Source organism: Jatropha curcas, chromosome 11 (genome assembly GCF_041381405.1).
Source record: "Jatropha curcas cultivar XTBG-Jc1 chromosome 11, XTBG_Jcur_1.0, whole genome shotgun sequence".
NCBI classification, from domain to species: Eukaryota; Viridiplantae; Streptophyta; class Magnoliopsida; order Malpighiales; family Euphorbiaceae; genus Jatropha; species Jatropha curcas.
Window position 1 is genome coordinate 8,877,990 of NC_143161.1, and position 19,191 is coordinate 8,897,180.

The following is a 19,191-nucleotide window of genomic DNA, read 5'->3' on the forward strand; positions in this document are numbered from 1 at the left end:
TGTTTAGAAAGACAGAGAAGTGTTTATATAATGAAGAAACTTGGGAAATAAGTTTTTTTTCCTTGCAGGGTGAGCAAGTTACGCAATGTCGTTTTCATAGACTTAATTACACATGTGTGTAGAAAGACACAGAAGTGTTTATATAATGAAGAAACTTGGGAAATAAGTTTTTTTTTCTTGCAGGGTGAGCAAGTTACGCAATGTCGTTTTCATTAGACTTAATTACACACGTGTGTTCACCTATGTACCAAATAAATCATAAATAGAATTTTGGTTCAAAACAGAATATTTTTAATTTATTTAGATTTCAATTTATGTATTAGGTCATTTTTAATTGCCTAACATGAACAATGCGTCACCATCTTCTTGGAAACTTCATTTTCTTTGATCCATTCCAGCCGGTTCTCATTGGTTCAAGCCACTTTGGACTGATTTCAATTTTAAAACCAAAAATTGAAACTGAATGAATCCTTTTGATTCAAAATCAAAACTTTTAAATTGATTTCAATCCAATCAAAATCAATTCTATTTAAGATTATTTAGAAAATAAATTTAATGTTCTTTCGGAAATAAATAACTGAAAATATTTTTTTTTTATCCTAGAAAATATATCTCCTTGTCGCATTCATTTCCTTTTTATTTTTTCCTTTTATCATAATTATTTTCCATTTTTTATAAGCTCAATATATAAATTCACCCATGTATTTTTTACGAAAAATCTTGTGACACCCTCAACTTTTACTTAGACTTCAACTTATAAAATTACTTCTTATTGCACACTTCAACTTATAAAATTACGCATATTAAATACTTTAATTGATCTATTAAATAATTAAATTTATAAAATTAGATCAATTAAACACTTATTGGACAGTTAAAAAATGTGAAAATTATTATTTCAAAAGTTATATTAACCACGTCTCAAATCAATATTAAACCTTCAAAATTTACTCTAGCATGATGAGAGTGAAAGTTCGGAATGGCCCAAAGTTTTTTTTTTTTTAAACTTCAAAAGTTAAATTATGTATTCAACCATTTTTTTACAACAATGAAATTATTAATTGCATGCATTCGTTAACCTAATTTCTATACACTAAGTCAATAGTTAGTTGCTATTTAAAATATTTTCACTTGTTATTACTATATTATAATTTTTTTCCCTAGTAGAAAGATACCAATTAATATTTTATTTGCATAAATTATTAGCATTAAAGTTATTAAATATAACCAACTACCAATTGCTCCATTGGGATGAGACGCTGGATCTCTTGAGCAACGTACTCTCATAATAGACTTCTTAAAAAGCCGAATCCAGATCAATAAAAAAAATATTAAATATATATACTCAATATAAATAAGTTATATGATAAAAGAGAATTTTAAAGGCGGAGTAAATTTATGCAAGAAGGAAGCCAACTTAAGAATTTCTAAAAGAACTTGGAAATCAAGGCTTCTATTAGAAGATTTTAAATTTAAATTACAAGAAAATTATAAATATATATATATATATATATATATATATATATATATATATATATATATGCATTAAATCCTATAAATCATCATCGAGAAATAGTAAATAGGGCACCAGACTTAGGCATTATTGATAAACCTAACACTATATCTCAATTTAAATATAATGCTTCAACAATTTATGAATGGAACATAGATGGTTTAAGTGAATATAATATATTAAGTATTTTGCAACAAATGACTATGGCTGCAAATGCTTATAAAACACAGTCAATTATTTCTGATAAAGCTATTGCAGAAATCCTTATTGCTGGATTTACTGGACAACTTAAAGGTTGGTGGGACTATCATCTCACTGAACAACAACAACTAGAAATTTTAAATTCAATTCAAGTCAATGATGAAGGTGAACCTATATATGATGAAAATGGTGAAGTAATTCAGGATGCTGTGTCATCTTTAATTCTCACTATTTCACTTCATTTTATTGGGGATCCATCTCACTTAAAAGATAAAAATGCAGAATTACTTAGTAATTTAAAATGTGGTCTAGCTTTAGTTTTAATAGTTTTCTCATCAAAATCTTTTTCATATGGTAAATCTACTATGTGTTGTTTACGATTCCAAAAAACATGTGGATGATCAGCACATAGTTCCTTTTCCATAGATTCTTTTAATGTTGTGATTTTATCTTGTATTTCTTTAGTCTCTAATTGTTGTTTAATTTTGTTTAAACACATATTATTTTTTGCATCTTTTAAATCTTCTTCTCTAGATTTAATTAAAGAATTGATCTCTAATATTTTAATTGAATGAGCTTTTAAGAGATTTAATTGCTTCTTTTTAGGTTTTTCAGTGAATTCTAACTTAACTGTACTATTTCTTATTTTAAATTTAATACAATCATCTTTAACTGAATATGGCGTTATTAGGTTTATGAAAGGGGTTCCTAATATAACCATATAATTTATTTGAGGTGATAACAAAAATACTGTGTTTATTTCTAAACCTGTCTTTAGTCATAAAACACGCTTTTGTGTCATAGGTCTTTAGTCATAAAACACGCTTTTGTTGGTATCAGAGCCTACTTAGATTTAGAGCTACGTGGTAGAGATACATATAAAGTCTTCATTTTATAATATATAATAAAAGGTTTTGGCTTTGCCTACTGAACCCACGCCTACTGAACCCATGAGTAAGTCCCATGTGAGTGGCATCTAACGGGTATAACCAGGAAGGGTATAACCAGGTAGTCAAAAAATTTTATCGTATATTATAAAATGGATCCTTTCCTATGTAGATCGGCTAGTATTAATAAATCTGAAGACTCCGATAACTCAGAAATTAAAAGAGTCATAAATAGAAATGAATTAATTTTGCAAGATTTTAGTAAAGCAATTGATGAATGGGAAATTCCTAAAGTTGATAAAGAACAAATTTATAAAGTTTCTAAATTTAATCTATTTAAAACAGATTATGTAATTAAAACCAAAGAAAGAGATTTTCAATTAAGTAAACCCTTTGAAAGGATAACTCTTTTGTCTTCTAAAACTTTGCAACATCATAAAAGTAAAAAATATAAATATATTCATATAGGATTAATTCAAGTAGGAATAAAACCTTTAACCAGAGAAGGATTAAATACTAGTATTCTTGCAGTAGTAAGAGATGCTAGATTTTTAAATTTTCAAGATTTTTTATTAGGATCAGTTGAAACTAGCTTAAGTAAAGGACCGATCTCCTTTGAGGTCTATCCCGATATGACTGTCTCTCTAAATGATTTAAATATTTTAGAAAGTATAGTTTTGGAAATTAAAACTCATAATTATAAAATGAAGCAAGGATCAATTCCTATAGCTTTAATTTATAAAATTTATTATAAGGCAATGAATTCAGCTTTTGGTACTAAATATCAATTACAACCTAAAATTGGTGAAACAAGATTTTTGCAGACAGATTTAACTAAAACCAATACAGTAATTCCTAAAACAATTCAGTGGAAGGATATCACACTTCCAGATGAATGGATATTGGAAGGGGTCGTACCTCCTCCTGCTCCAGAACCAGTAAAACCAAACGTCAATTTGCAAAAAAATTGAACAATTTGAAGATGGTAAAGTAACTTTAAAATTTAATCGCAGTCAAAGTATGAGGTATACAGGGTCATCTTCCTCTGTTACAACAGATGAAAATGATAAACCTAGTTCCGACTTCCTATGGGGTTTATATTTATCTTTAGAATAAAATTTATCTTGACTAGGTGTAGACCTGTATTGTCTTTTATAATATTTATTTTTATACTGTTTTTTAGATTTATGTGTTCGAGAGCATTGCCCATCACATTTCTGTGGAGATTTTAAAGTATAATCAAATTGTTTACAAAATGATCCTAATTCTTTTTTAGTTTTCTGCATTTCATATTTTATTGTTCGTTGAAGTTTTAAATCATGACAAATTTGTAAACCTTCTTTTTGAATTATACTAATTAATTGACCATAAGTTAATTTACTGTATGGTATAGGTTGACCATATTGTTGTTTAATATTGTTCCTAACTTTTTCTCCTAAGAAATAAGGTAGTCCAGCCAAAAACTTTTCTTTCCAAAAGCTTTGATTAGAGTCTTCCCTTAACATTAACCTAAACTTATCTGAACTTCTACCTTCACAAGGGGAGAGGCTCCCTTTATAAAGAAAAAGATACCAACATTACTCTGTCTGTCACGAATTTTTACTGTAGAGGAATAGTGCTTGGTCGGCCATTTACCTTTTACTGTAGAAGCATGTGAAGGAATAAGGTTCCTTCTGCCTTTTAATCAGATGAGGACGACGTGTCCTTCTTTTTCTTTTCTTTTCTTTTTACTTTGCTTTTTTGTTTTAACTTTTTTCCTTTTTCTTTTTTGTCAGCTTTACTTTTTACTATTATTGATTGAAGAATATCATCATTGCTATCTTTACTTGAAACAAAGGAAGATGATGATGTTGACGAAGAGGAGGACGCCATGTCTGCCCATTTGGCTTTGCCTTTATGACTGAGTTTAGATTTATGACTGGGTTTAGATGACGATTTATCTGAAGAAACTGCTGGTGGTTTACTTGATGAGGGTTTTATTGGAGAATCTGAACCTGTGGAAAGCTGCTGGAACATTTCCTGGCAAATTCTTTTATACTCATCAGGTGTTTTAGCCGCTGCTAACCTGGCTTGACACTGTGCTTTTTGGATTCCAAATGTAGGTTGATCCTTTAAAGCAAGAGTTGTGGCATAGGTTAATGCAGGTGTACCAGAAAGTTTAGTTCTAATCCATTGATCTATTTTAAGTTCAGTAGTAGAGTTCTTGAAAGAGCCCCACCATTTAATCTTGTGTCGTTTTACCAACATAGGAATTTGAGTTCCTATGGCATACTGAGTGTCCAAATACCATTGATATACCCAGGGTGTAAAGAAGGCCATACAATAGTACATTAAGGATGGAATATGGGCTTCTTCAGGTCTAGGTTTATAATGGAGTATAAAGGGATGGAGCAGGCCAATCTTTAGGATGAATAACTCTGTGGATTTTTATGGAAGAATACAAAATAATAGATTTATTTTTAGGATCAAAATTATGTTTAATTTTTACAGAGTCAGTATCAAGTAAGATATTATGATAATATTCCTGAGGTTTTGAAAGATCATTTGGAGTAAAATACCAATCCTCAGGGTAATAGTGTTTTAAAATTGACCAAGGATTAATATTATTATACCCATCCTCGATCTCAATTTCATAATCAAAAATATTTTTAACAAACCATTTATGTATACTTTGAGGAGTATATTGGATTTTTGGCAAATCCACAGCCATCAACGGATTTGATAAGTCTTTACTGTCTACCGTTTGAGACAGACTAGCCGTACCATGAACGGGTATGATCGTTTTAAGTTTAGAAGACATACCTGCATCCTCTGTGGAAGAAGATGCTATACCTTGCAACGCCTTTAAAACTTCAGGAGATTGACTAAGTTGTTCAATCCATTTTTGAAGATCTTTAGAGGTTTTAGTGTTTAAGGCTGGGGTTTTAGTGAGGTCTTCAGAATGCTCAGAAAGAGCTTTAGTGGGTGAGTCTGATTCTTCTTTAATGGCTTTTCCCTTGTCCTTTTTCCTTCCCATTGTGCTGTAAGAATTCGTGAGTAAGAAAGTCTGGAATATTATTTTTATTACCAGGAATAAATTCAATATCAAAATCAAAAATACTTAATAATGCTTGCCATCTTGCAAAAATTTGTTTAGAGGCAAGATTTTTAACATCTTTGTGTAAAACATCTTTAGCAGATTTACAATCAATACGTAATAAAAATTTTTGATTTAATAAATCAGACTGAAATTTATTTATACATATTACTATACTCAAAATTTCTTTTTTAATAGTGGAGTAGTTAAGTTGAGCAGGGGTCCAATGGCCTGAAGTGTATTGGATTATACGCTCTTTACCATCAAGTTATTGCTTTAAAATACCACCATATCCTATATCCGAAGCATCAGTTTCAACAATTTTAAATGCTGTAGGATTAGGAATATATAAATAAGGTATTTCTTTTACTAAATATTTTATCTTTTGAACTAATTGAGTATGCTTTTCCGTCCAAGGACTAGCATTTTTTCGTAATCTATCATGCAATGGTTTTATCATGCAATTTAGATTAGGATAAAAATCAATAACATAATTTAAACAACCAAGAAACCTTTGTAATTGGAGTTTATTAGTAATTTCATCTGGAAATTTTTCTCCAAATACCAAAGTTCTTTCTATGGGTTGAATTTTACCTTGCTTAATATAATGACCCAAAAATCTGATTTTAGTTTTAAACAAGTCCATTTTAGTTTTACTTAAGGCCAAACCATTTTGCCGAATTACCATACAAAATGTTTTTAAGTGTGTGAAATGTTCATGAAGAGTTGTACTAAAAATAAGTACATCATCAATATATACAATACAAAATTTAGAATAAGGATTAAAAATATCATTCATAATCCTTTGAAATTCAGAAGGAGCATTTTTTAGTCCAAAAGGCATTACATTCCATTCGTATTGACCAAATGGAACTGTAAATGCAGTTTTATATCTATCCTTAGGATCAATTTGAATCTGCCAATATCCAGATTTCATATCAAATTTACTGAAAATATTTGCTTTATATAAATTTTTTAGAAGATCTTTTTTATTAGGAATTGGATATCTAATCCATTTTAAAGCCGTATTTAATAGTTTATAATTTATTACTAATCTGGGAACACCACGTTCTATTTCCGCATTTTTATTTACATAAAAAGCTGCACAAGACCATGGGCTTCTAGATTTAGATATTAATTTTTTATTGAGTAAATCCTGAATTTAATTTTTACAATGCTCTATCAATTCAGGACTCATCTGAATTGGTCTAGCTTTAGTTTTAATAGTTTTCTCATCAAAATCTTTTTCATATGGTAAATCTACTATGTGTTGTTTACGATTCCAAAAAGCATGTGGATGATCAGCACATAGTTCCTTTTCCATAGATTCTTTTAATGTTGTGATTTTATCTTGTATTTCTTTAGTCTCTAATTGTTGTTTAATTTTGTTTAAACACATATTATTTTTTGCATCTTTTAAATCTTCTTCTCTAGATTTAATTAAAGAATTGATCTCTAATATTTTAATTGAATGAGCTTTTAAGAGATTTAATTGCTTCTTTTTAGGTTTTTCAGTGAATTCTAACTTAACTGTACTATTTCTTATTTTAAATTTAATACAATCCTCTTTAACTGAATATGGCGTTATTAGGTTTATGAAAGGGGTTCCTAATATAACCATATAATTTATTTGAGGTGATAACAAAAATACTGTGTTTATTTCTAAACCTTGGTTTACTATTTGTGCATCTGTTTTGCCTATAATTTCTAATTTAGATTTATTTGCAGTACTTAATTTTTCATTAGTTTTTAACCAATATCTTTTAGGGATTAAATTTGATTTTATACAATTTAAATCTGCACCTGTATCAAATAGTGCAATTGCATTTATTAGAAAATCATTTACCTGAATATTTATTTTTACCAAATATTTTCTTGAAGTTATTTCTTGTAATAAGTTTAGAAAATTACTATCTACATCTTCATCTAATTGATTTATTTCATCTTTATCTGGTTCTGCTTCATCAGAAGAAGAACTAGAAATAAGTTGAGATTCTAATACCTTTATTAGTTTATCATAAAGTTGAAATTGTCGTTTTAATTCACTAACTTCCTTCTTTAGATTTCTAACTTCATTTTTTAAATTACTAGTAGAATTTTCTGCTTCTACTTTTTTATGCTTATTTTTATTTAATATAGTTGTGAGATCATAAGTATTATGTTGAATTTTAGGAGTTATATCCTCTTTTACTATCTGGGTTTCTTCAAAACTTTTAATGAGTTTTTGAAGGAGTTTAGCTTTAGTGTCTTGGTCATCTATAGAATTTACTACTTCCAAAAGCGTACTCTGATCTTTAGTTAACATATTTATAGAATAATCAGATGAACTAGTTGTTGTACCTAATTCATCAATTTGATTTTCACTTTCTATAACCTCAGATTCTGAAGAATCAGAATCAAGATATAATTCGTGGATTTTATTTAACACTTCTTCATCTAAATGTAATTCATTTAATTTTTTATTAAATTTACAAAATTTTGAAGTATGTCCCTTTTTACCACAATTATAACAAGTTAAATCTTTATAAGAGGTTTTATTGGAATTTTTAGCTTGTTGCTTTCTTTTAGACTTCCTATGGGGTTTATATTTCTCTTTAGAATAAAATTTATCTTGACTAGGTGTAGACCTGTATTGTCTTTTATAATATTTATTTTTATACTGTTTTTTAGATTTATGTGTTCGAGAGCATTGCCCATCACATTTCTGTGGAGATTTTAAAGTATAATCAAATTGTTTACAAAATGATCCTAATTCTTTTTTAGTTTTCTGCATTTCATATTTTATTGTTCGTTGAAGTTTTAAATCATGACAAATTTGTAAACCTTCTTTTTGAATTATACTAATTAATTGACCATATTTATAAAGTTTCTAAATTTAATCTATTTAAAACAGATTATGTAATTAAAACCGAAGAAAGAGATTTTCAATTAAGTAAACCCTTTGAAAGGATAACTCTTTTGTCTTCTAAAACTTTGCAACATCATAAAAGTAAAAAATATAAATATATTCATATAGGATTAATTCAAGTAGGAATAAAACCTTTAACCAGAGAAGGATTAAATACTAGTATTCTTGCAGTATTAAGAGATGCTAGATTTTTGAATTTTCAAGATTCTTTATTAGGATCAGTTGAAACTAGCTTAAGTGAAGGACCGATCTCCTTTGAGGTCTATCCTGATATGACTGTCTCTCTAAATGATTTAAATATTTTAGAAAGTATAGTTTTGGAAATTAAAACTCATAATTATAAAATGAAGCAAGGATCAATTCCTATAGCTTTAATTTATAAAATTCATTATAAGGCAATGAATTCAGCTTTTAGTACTAAATATAAATTACAACCTAAAATTGGTGAAACAAGATTTTTGCAGACAGATTTAACTAAAACCAATACAGTAATTCCTAAAACAATTCAGTGGAAGGATATCACACTTCCAGATGAATGGATATTGGAAGGGGTCGTACCTCCTCCTGCTCCAGAACCAGTAAAACCAAACGTCAATTTGCAAAAAATTGAACAATTTGAAGATGGTAAAGTAACTTTAAAATTTAATCGCAGTCAAAGTATGAGGTATACAGGGTCATCTTCCTCTGTTACAACAGATGAAAATGATAAACCTAGTTCCTCCATACCTTCTGTGATTTATGCTAAATACAAAGATAATGAATCTAAACCAATTATTCAAACCATAGTAAAACCAAGATATTCAACTTCTGATATTCCAAGTAAAATGAAAGGTGTTGATTATAGTAATCCTATACCACAGGCAGTTTATAACCCTGTAGATAATTATGTAAATCAACAGTCAACCTTAGTTAATTCACCTGAATCACCAACAGCTTCAGCCATCACTGAAAATGTAAGTGATATAAACAGAGAATTAAATGTTCTTAGTAAAATAGATATTGAGAAAAGTTTAATAAAAGAAATATCTAAAACTAAAAATTTACTTAAAATGAAAAAGATACTAAAACTTTATCCTTTTGAAGAATTAAAATATGAATATTTAGAATATAAAATCAATAATCAAACTAAAATTAATTTCTTTGATTGGTATAATTTAATTAAGGAAAATAATTTTGATAGAAGTGTAAACCCAATAACTATTAGAGATAAAAGACCAGAATGGATAGTAAATAATCAAATCATTAAAAGTGACTTTCCTCCTAAAACAATTAGTAAATTAAAACATCAGGATAATGAAATTATATGTGCACCTTATAAAATTGCCCAGGATAATGACGTAAATAAAAAGGTAATTGAACAAAATAATTTTAGTAATGCTAGTTTAATTTGTTTAACTACCCAATTAAAAAGGATAGAAAACTTGTTAGAAGAAAAACCAATTGTAAATGAAACCATAAAAGGAAAAGAAACTGTGAAAACTCACATGTTTAAACCTTACCAAATTTCTCAATCAAGTCAAAAAGAATTCGTAAATAAATTAAAAGATCAATTGAGTAAACTTGAGGTTCAGTCAGCAACTAATCAACCTATAGCTCCTAACACTACTGAAGCCTCTAGAAATATAAACATTATAGAAGAAAACACCAACTCTGATGACAGCGAACCTGACTCAGAAGATGCTAAACAATTTGCATTAAATCCTATAAATCATCATCGAGAAATAGTAAATAGGGCACCAGACTTAGGCATTATTGATAAACCTAACACTATATCTCAATTTAAATATAATGCTTCAACAATTTATGAATGGAACATAGATGGTTTAAGTGAATATAATATATTAAGTATTTTGCAACAAATGACTATGGCTGCAAATGCTTATAAAACACAGTCAATTATTTCTGATAAAGCTATTGCAGAAATCCTTATTGCTGGATTTACTGGACAACTTAAAGGTTGGTGGGACTATCATCTCACTGAACAACAACAACTAGAAATTTTAAATTCAATTCAAGTCAATGATGAAGGTGAACCTATATATGATGAAAATGGTGAAGTAATTCAGGATGCTGTGTCATCTTTAATTCTCACTATTTCACTTCATTTTATTGGGGATCCATCTCACTTAAAAGATAAAAATGCAGAATTACTTAGTAATTTAAAATGTAAACACTTAGGAAATTTTTAGGAATATAAAACTACTTTTCTCACTAGGTTAATGTTAAGGGAAGACTCTAATCAAAGCTTTTGGAAAGAAAAGTTTTTGGCTGGACTACCTTATTTCTTAGGAGAAAAAGTTAGGAACAATATTAAACAACAATATGGTCAACCTATACCATACAGTAAATTAACTTATGGTCAATTAATTAGTATAATTCAAAAAGAAGGTTTACAAATTTGTCATGATTTAAAACTTCAACGAACAATAAAATATGAAATGCAGAAAACTAAAAAGGAATTAGGATCATTTTGTAAACAATTTGATTATACTTTAAAATCTCCACAGAAATGTGATGGGCAATGCTCTCGAACACATAAATCTAAAAAACAGTATAAAAATAAATATTATAAAAGACAATACAGGTCTACACTTAGTCAAGATAAATTTTATTCTAAAGAGAAATATAAACCCCATAGGAAGTCTAAAAGAAAGCAACAAGCTAAAAATTCCAATAAAACCTCTTATAAAGATTTAACTTGTTATAATTGTGGTAAAAAGGGACATACTTCAAAATTTTGTAAATTTAATAAAAAATTAAATGAATTACATTTAGATGAAGAAGTGTTAAATAAAATCCACGAATTATATCTTGATTCTGATTCTTCAGAATCTGAGGTTATAGAAAGTGAAAATCAAATTGATGAATTAGGTACAACAACTAGTTCATCTGATTATTCTATAAATATGTTAACTAAAGATCAGAGTACGCTTTTGGAAGTAGTAAATTCTATAGATGACCAAGACACTAAAGCTAAACTCCTTCAAAAACTCATTAAAAGTTTTGAAGAAACCCAGATAGTAAAAGAGGATATAACTCCTAAAATTCAACATAATACTTATGATCTCACAACTATATTAAATAAAAATAAGCATAAAAAAGTAGAAGCAGAAAATTCTACTAGTAATTTAAAAAATGAAGTTAGAAATCTAAAGAAAGAAGTTAGTGAATTAAAACGACAATTTCAACTTCATGATAAACTAATAAAGGTATTAGAATCTCAACTTATTTCTAGTTCTTCTTCTGATGAAGCAGAACCAGATAAAGATGAAATAAATCAATTAGATGAAGATGTAGATAGTAATTTTCTAAACTTATTACAAGAAATAACTTCAAGAAAATATTTGGTAAAAATAAATATTCAGGTAAATGATTTTGTAATAGATGCAATTGCACTATTTGATACAGGTGCAGATTTAAATTGTATAAAATCAGATTTAATCCCTAAAAGATATTGGTCAAAAACTAATGAAAAATTAAGTACTGCAAATAAATCTAAATTAGAAATTATAGGCAAAACAGATGCACAAATAGTAAACCAAGGTTTAGAAATAAACACAGTATTTTTGTTATCACCTCAAATAAATTATATGGTTATATTAGGAACCCCTTTCATAAACCTAATAACGCCATATTCAGTTAAAGAGGATTGTATTAAATTTAAAATAAGAAATAGTACAGTTAAGTTAGAATTCACTGAAAAACCTAAAAAGAAGCAATTAAATCTCTTAAAAGCTCATTCAATTAAAATATTAGAGATCAATTCTTTAATTAAATCTAGAGAAGAAGATTTAAAAGATGCAAAAAATAATATGTGTTTAAACAAAATTAAACATCAATTAGAGACTAAAGAAATACAAAATAAAATCACAACATTAAAAGAATCTATGGAAAAGGAACTATGTGCTGATCATCCACATGCTTTTTGGAATCGTAAACAACACATAGTAGATTTACCATATGAAAAAGATTTTGATGAGAAAACTATTAAAACTAAAGCTAGACCAATTCAGATGAGTCCTGAATTGATAGAGCATTATAAAACTGAAATTCAGGATTTACTCAATAAAAAATTAATATCTAAATCTAGAAGCCCATGGTCTTTTGCAGCTTTTTATGTAAATAAAAATGCGGAAATAGAACGTGGTGTTCCCATATTAGTAATAAATTATAAACCATTAAATACGGCTTTAAAATGGATTAGATATCCAATTCCTAATAAAAAAGATCTTCTAAAAAATTTATATAAAGCAAATATTTTCAGTAAATTTGATATGAAATCTGGATATTGGCAGATTCAAATTGATCCTAAGGATAGATATAAAACTGCATTTACAGTTCCATTTGGTCAATACGAATGGAATGTAATGCCTTTTGGACTAAAAAACGCTCCTTCTGAATTTCAAAGGATTATGAATGATATTTTTAATCCTTATTCTAAATTTTGTATTGTATATATTGATGATGTACTTATTTTTAGTACAACTCTTCATGAACATTTCACACACTTAAAAACATTTTGTATGGTAATTCGGCAAAATGGTTTGGCCTTAAGTAAAACTGAAATGGACTTGTTTAAAACTAAAATCAGATTTTTGGGTTATTATATTGAGCAAGGTAAAATTCAACCCATAGAAAGAACTTTGGTATTTGGAGAAAAATTTCCAGATGAAATTACTAATAAACTCCAATTACAAAGGTTTCTTGGTTGTTTAAATTATGTTATTGATTTTTATCCTAATCTAAATTGCATGATAAAACCATTGCATGATAGATTACGAAAAAATGCTAGTCCTTGGACGGAAAAGCATACTCAATTAGTTCAAAAGATAAAATATTTAGTAAAAGAAATACCTTATTTATATATTCCTAATCCTACAGCATTTAAAATTGTTGAAACTAATGCTTCGGATATAGGATATGGTGGTATTTTAAAGCAACAACTTGATGGTAAAGAGCGTATAATCCAATACACTTCAGGCCATTGGACCCCTGCTCAACTTAACTACTCCACTATTAAAAAAGAAATTTTGAGTATAGTAATATGTATAAATAAATTTCAGTCTGATTTATTAAATCAAAAATTTTTATTACGTATTGATTGTAAATCTGCTAAAGATGTTTTACACAAAGATGTTAAAAATCTTGCCTCTAAACAAATTTTTGCAAGATGGCAAGCATTATTAAGTATTTTTGATTTTGATATTGAATTTATTCCTGGTAATAAAAATAATATTCCAGACTTTCTTACTCGCGAATTCTTACAGCACAATGGGAAGGAAAAAGGACAAGGGAAAAGCCATTAAAGAAGAATCAGACTCACCCACTAAAGCTCTTTCTGAGCATTCTGAAGACCTCACTAAAACCCCAGCCTTAAACACTAAAACCTCTAAAGATCTTCAAAAATGGATTGAACAACTTAGTCAATCTCCTGAAGTTTTAAAGGCGTTGCAAGGTATAGCATCTTCTTCCACAGAGGATGCAGGTATGTCTTCTAAACTTAAAACGATCGTACCCGTTCATGGTACGGCTAGTCTGTCTCAAACGGTAGACAGTAAAGACTTATCAAATCCGTTGATGGCTGTGAATTTGCCAAAAATCCAGTATACTCCTCAAAGTATACATAAATGGTTTGTTAAAAATATTTTTGATTATGAAATTGAGATCGAGGATGGGTATAATAATATTAATCCTTGGTCAATTTTAAAACACTATTACCCTGAGGATTGGTATTTTACTCCAAATGATCTTTCAAAACCTCAGGAATATTATCATAATATCTTACTTGATACTGACTCTGTAAAAATTAAACATAATTTTGATCCTAAAAATAAATCTATTATTTTGTATTCTTCCATAAAAATCCACAGAGTTATTCATCCTAAAGATTGGCCTGCTCCATCCCTTTATACTCCATTATAAACCTAGACCTGAAGAAGCCCATATTCCATCCTTAATGTACTATTGTATGGCCTTCTTTACGCCCTGGGTATATCAATGGTATTTGGACACTCAGTATGCCATAGGAACTCAAATTCCTATGTTGGTAAAACGACACAAGATTAAATGGTGGGGCTCTTCCAAGAACTCTACTACTGAACTTAAAATAGATCAATGGATTCGAACTAAACTTTCTGGTACACCTGCATTAACCTATGCCACAACTCTTGCTTTAAAGGATCAACCTACATTTGGAATCCAAAAAGCACAGTGTCAAGCCAGGTTAGCAGCGGCTAAAACACCTGATGAGTATAAAAGAATTTGCCAGGAAATGTTCCAGCAGCTTTCCACAGGTTCAGATTCTCCAATAAAACCCTCATCAAGTAAACCACCAGCAGTTTCTTCAGATAAATCGTCATCTAAACCCAGTCATAAATCTAAACCCAGTCATAAAGGCAAAGCCAAATGGGCAGACATGGCATCCTCCTCTTCGTCAACATCATCATCTTCCTTTGTTTCAAGTAAAGATAGCAATGATGATATTCTTCAATCAATAATAGTAAAAAGTAAAGCTGACAAAAAAGAAAAAGGAAAAAAGTTAAAACAAAAAAGCAAAGTAAAAAGAAAAGAAAAGAAAAAGAAGGACACGTCGTCCTCATCTGATTAAAAGGCAGAAGGAACCTTATTCCTTCACATGCTTCTACAGTAAAAGGTAAATGGCTGACCAAGCACTATTCCTCTACAGTAAAAATCCGTGACAGACAGAGTAATGTTGGTATCTTTTTCTTTATAAAGGGAGCCTCTCCCCTTGTGAAGGCAGAAGTTCAGATAAGTTTAGTATTAGTTATAACCTATAATCCCCCTCTCCTTCTGTGCTCCTAGTTCAAGCTGTAAGAGTTCAAGATTGGAGAAAGTTTAAAGTAAAATTATTGTAAGTTTTAAATCTTGTATTTGTATTTTGTAAGTAAATAAAGTTTGTATTTTATTATAAACTGCTACGAATATAAGTCCGTGTTTACGGCACCTTTCTCTTCTCCCTCCACACTCTGACTTAATTTTGGGGATCCCAGGTTAAGGTTGCAGGAACCCTAAACCTTTGTGCTAAATTATTGATTAAATTTGTTATAAGTATGTTCTGTGGATGCAGCTTAGTCTGATCTTCCACATCAGAAATATTGTGTAAACTGTATGTTGATTCTGAAGTAAAATTATACTTAATGAATTATATAAGTATTCATATAAACCCAATTAATCATAGTATTTTAGTTCACAGTTATGATTTATCTTTAAATGTTTGTATCTGTATTTATTTAAATCCTAGTAATAATCTTAGCGCTCTACATATATATGACTTTGTTTAAAATTCTTTGTTTTTAAGTTTTGTATAGCATAAGTCTTTATCAACTTTAAGTTTTGTTGGAAAGCATAAGTCTATATACGATAAACAATAAAAAGCATAAGTAAGTCTTTGTTTTTAAAAGTCTTCAAGTCTTTATCATTTTATTTTCAAAGTCTTTAGTCTTTTATTTTTAAAGTCTTTTATAGGTCTAAAGTCTTTTGTTCATTAATTAAAGTCTATAGTCATAGGTCTTTAGTCATAAAACACGCTTTTGTGTCATAGGTCTTTAGTCATAAAACACGCTTTTGTTGATATATATATATATATATATATATAAACAATTAAACAATACTTCAAAAAAACATGTCAAGTAACACTTTCCAGAAAAATAATTTTCAACTTTTATTAAACAAATTCATAGCACTGTTTTACTCTTAAAACCTTTGAAACATGTGAATGGAGAGGATTTGGGTTGTGATTGGTACAAGCAAACATGTAATTACAAAGACACTTTAGAAGATATTATTGATACTGAATTCACAATCATACTAATGCTTAATTACATCAAATCCCTATTTACAGTGACTATGCAAATATTTAAAAAGACTCCTAATTATTCAATCCAGATTTACAATCAGATTGCAATCATAACACCATATAAACAATCACACAATATAAAATCACAACCCTAGCCATCATCAACATGGAGGAACTCATCACCTTATTCCTTTCCATTTTCAGTGAAGCCATTTTCTTTGGGTTCTTTAACTAATACTACATCAGAATCTTTCTCTTTCTCTTTCTCTTCTTGCTCTGCCTTCAACTTTGCTTCTTGCTCTGCTTTCAATTTTGCCTCCTCAAGACTTGCAATCAAATTCTTCAGACAAGTCTCTTCATCTTCATCTACTGATTTTGGCATCAAATTCTCTGCCACATCCGCTGGTGTCATTTTAATTTCCTTCATCAAATTCTCAATTTTCGCAAACAATTCATGGGAATCTACATCCAGATAATTCTTAGCTAAAACCTTAAAAGCTTCAAAGCAGCAATAAGACATTTCTATATGCTTATCCATTCTTCCCCTTCTAACTAAAGCCGGATCAAGTTTCTCCACATAATTAGTAGTAAAAATAATAATTCTCTCTCCACCACAAGCAGACCAAATCCCATCAATGACATTCAAAAGCCCAGATAGAGTCACCTTACTACTTGTTTCTTCCTCTAATTCCTTTCTCTTTTTAGAAATCGGATCGTCTTCTTCATCATCTTTCACTTTCTTTGGCTTTCTTTGACCAGTAAGATCAAGAGAACAATCAATATCCTCTATTACAATAATAGACTTACTGGTAGTTTCAATCAATAACTTCCTAAGCTCACTGTTATCTTTAATGGTAGTTAATTCAATATCATAAATATCATAATTCAATAAATTAGCCATAGCAGCAATCATAGTGGACTTTCCAGTTCCTGGTGGACCATAAAGAAGATAACCTCTTTTCCAAGCTTTCCCAATCTTGGCATAATAATCTTTCCCTTTACTAAACTTGATCAGATCATTCTTTATCTGTTCTTTCATCTTTATACCCATGGCCAAACTGTCAAACGACGCAGGATGCTCAAACACGACATGGCTCCATTTAGCACCTCTCCATCCGTACCAATTCTTGCTTGGATTATTAGTATAAAGCTTTCTTTGCCGATTTCTAACTGCAGTGGCCTTCCCTTCCTTAATAATATGATCTATGTAAGACTTAATAATGATATCTCTATATCGTCTATGGACAGTGAGTTTGAAAAACCTGCTTTCATCCAATTCCGGATAGAAAGTAAACTGCTTCGTTTTGGTATCATTTTTTATTGAAGTCCACCAAACTTTAATTCCATTAAAATCATCAGAGATTTGTTCATTGTGATCCATTGTAAGTAACACAGACTTCCCATCTTTGACTACATCAGCTTTAAGCCGCTTGGCGCGCATTGATGAGTTGGTGCTAAGGTAGTTTTGAATGGCGGCGTAGACCTCGCTGCGTCGAAGGTCTTCGCCGGTATATTCATCAAAGATGATATAGATATATGGGTAGAAGATGCCAATAATCTTTTGGCTATATGTATCAATATAGCTGCGAAGTTCATAAGGGAAGTATTGCTGAAACACAGCCCAAGCAAACATTAGGCCAGCAATTGCTGAGCCTAACTGAGCAAATAGCTCTGTTATGATCATTTTTTTGGGTGTTAAGGGCAGTACTTTCTTTTTTGGAGTAGAAGTTGGTAGTGTGTTTAATGATGTTTAGATAGATAGGGATTCTGAAACACTTGTGTGGAGCTATTTATATAGGGAAAAAACTTGGGAATGAAGTGTGTTTGCTTGGTAAAGAAGGTAGGTAAACACTTGTTCATTTCTTGGAATTTTCCAAGAATGATTAAATAAATAATTTGTTGCTCTTCCACTTGTTTCAAAAAATAATTTATATTCGTAGTGATTGTTTAGTAAAATTAATTGTCTTAGTGGCTGTTAGCGTCTTATTAAACATTAAAAGGAGTAATGTATCACAACTCATTATTTCAAACTCTAAACACTAGTATAAATGTTACACCGCTGAACACCGTAAATAATAGAGGTAATTATTAAAAGCTACATCACTAAAAAAAAAAAAAAAACATTTTTTAGTGACCGACTTTATGCAGTCACTAATTAGCGACAGAGATGCGACCGCCAGCGATAGAAATTTCTCGTGAAACCTTTGGTAAACTACCACTAGCGACTGAAGTGACATCCGTGGCTCTATTTTGTGCCCAGAATTGGCACCAACCAGTGTTACAGAATAGTGATCGACGTATATTTTGTTGCTATATTTGGGGCCAACTATTTGGCGGGAATTATTAGCGACAGATTAGCAACGAGTGTGCAATTACTGCGATGACCAAAATTCCATTGTAATTAGAGACCGATTAATGATAAATTTTTTAATTAGTGACGGTGCTTTTTTGCCGCGTCAATTAAAATAGCGACTGATGATTGTTTTATTTTAGCGACTAATCTGGTCAGCCGCTAAAGTTTTAGAGCGATTTAGTCGCCTTCCTCCCTCGTGTGAGACTAATTTCAATCTTATGCCTCTCTCTCTCTTTCTCTGTAGCCTCTCTCCCTCTGTCTCACTCCGTCAGGCAAGTTCTGACTCCAGTCGACTGCTTTTCTGGTCTCACCCGCCGCCGCTGTTGGGCAGCACCGCACTACAAGTAAGTTCTTCTTTTTTTATTTTTTTATTTTTGTAAATATTTTTTTTTTGTATTTACAGTTGTAACATGATTTTTATTGTTTTTTTTTAATTT

At 29.7% G+C, this 19,191-nt stretch overlaps 1 pseudogene; it reads right to left on the bottom strand.

Annotated features, from left to right (window-relative positions):
* Positions 1-16,358: 16,358 nt before the first annotated feature.
* On the bottom strand, positions 16,359-18,144 carry LOC149492513 (AAA-ATPase ASD, mitochondrial pseudogene; annotated as a pseudogene).
* Positions 18,145-19,191: the final 1,047 nt, after the last annotated feature.